Source organism: Pteropus vampyrus, unplaced genomic scaffold (genome assembly GCF_000151845.1).
Source record: "Pteropus vampyrus isolate Shadow unplaced genomic scaffold, Pvam_2.0 Scaffold18, whole genome shotgun sequence".
NCBI lineage: Eukaryota > Metazoa > Chordata > Mammalia > Chiroptera > Pteropodidae > Pteropus > Pteropus vampyrus.
The window spans coordinates 3721596-3723320 of NW_011888799.1; positions in this window are offsets into that span (position 1 = coordinate 3721596).

Below are 1725 nucleotides of genomic sequence, written 5' to 3' on the forward strand. Positions count from 1 at the left end.
AAGGTTTGTCATAGATGGCCTTTATTATGTTAAGTTACTTTCCTTCTATACTGATTTTTTTAAGTGTTTTGATCATAAATGGATGCTATATCTTGTTGAAGGCTTTTTCTGCATCTATTGATATCATCATATGATTCGTATTTTTTAAATTTGTTTACATGGTATATCACATTAATCGATTTGCCTATGTTGAATCATCCCTGTGCCTCTGGGATGAAGCTTACTTGATCGTGGTGTATAATCTTTTTAATATGTTGCTGTATTCGGTCCACTAGTATCTTATTTAGGATTTTTGCATCTGTGTTCATGAGAGATAGTGGTCTGCAGTTTTCTTTTTTTATGTCATCTTTATCAGGTTTAAGTATCAGAGTAATATTGGCCTCATAAAATGAGTTGGGAAGTGTTGCCTCCTCTTTGATTTTTTAGAAGAGTTTGAAGAGAAGAGGTATTAAATCTTTGAATATTTGGTAGAATTCACTGGTAAAGCCATCTGGTCCTGGACTTTTTTTTTTGGTAGGTTTTTGATGATCATTTCAATTTCCATACTGCTGATCAGTCTATTTAGATTTTCCAGTTCTTCTTGATTCAGTCTAGGAAGGCAGTATTTTTCTAAGTATTGGTTCATTTCTTCTAGGTTATTACATTTGGTGTTATATACTCTTTCATAATATTCTTGTATGATCCTTTGTATTTCTGCAGTCTGTCATAATTTCCCCTCTGTCATTCCTGATTTTGTTGATTTGTGTCCTTTCTCTTTTTTCTCTAGTGAGTCTAGCCAGATGTTTGTCAATTTTATTAACCTTCTCGAAAGACCAGTTGTTTGTTGCATTTATTTTTTCTGTTGTTTTTTCGTTTCCAATTTCATTTATTTCTGCTCTAATCTTGATTATTTTTTTCCTTCTGCTAACTTTAGGCTTCATTTGTTCTTCCTTTTCTAGTTTTTTAAGATGAAGTGTTAGGTTGTTTATTTGGGCTCGTTCTTGTGTTTGGAGATAGGCCTATAATGATATGAACTTTCCCCTTATGACCGTTTTTGCTATGTCCCCAAAGTTTTGATATGTTGTACTATCATTATCATTCATTTCTATGTATCTCTTGATCTCTCTTTTTTATTTCTTCTGTGACCCAGTTATTCTTCAGTAGCATGTTTTTTAATTCCCATGTATTTGTGGTTCTTCCTGCTTTCCTTTTGCAGTTGATCTTTAGTTTCAAAGCATTATGATCAGAGAATATGGTTGGTATGATTTCAACCCTCTTATATTTGTTGAGGCTCTCTCTGTGTCCCAGTATGTGGTCGATTCTTGAGAATGTTCCATGTGCACTAGAAAAGAATGTACAGGCAGCTGTTTTGAAATGGAAGGCTCTGTAAATGTCCATGATGTCCAGTTGGTCTCATTTGTCATTTAAAGATGTTATTTCCTTATTGATTTTCTTTTGGATGAGCTGTCCATATTCAACAGTGGGGTATTTAGTTCCCCTACTATGATAGTGTTTTGGTCTGTTTCTCCCTTTAGTTCTGTTAGTAATTGCTTTACATATTCCAGGGCTCCCTGATTGGAAACATAGATATTAAGAAGTGTTTTGTCTTCTTGGTGCATGATTCCCTTTATCATCCTGAAATGTCCCTCAGTATCTTTCTTTACTTTTCTTATTTTGAAGTCTATTTCATTTGATATTAGTACCGCTACTCCCACTTTTCTCTGAATAACATTTGCTTGAAATATC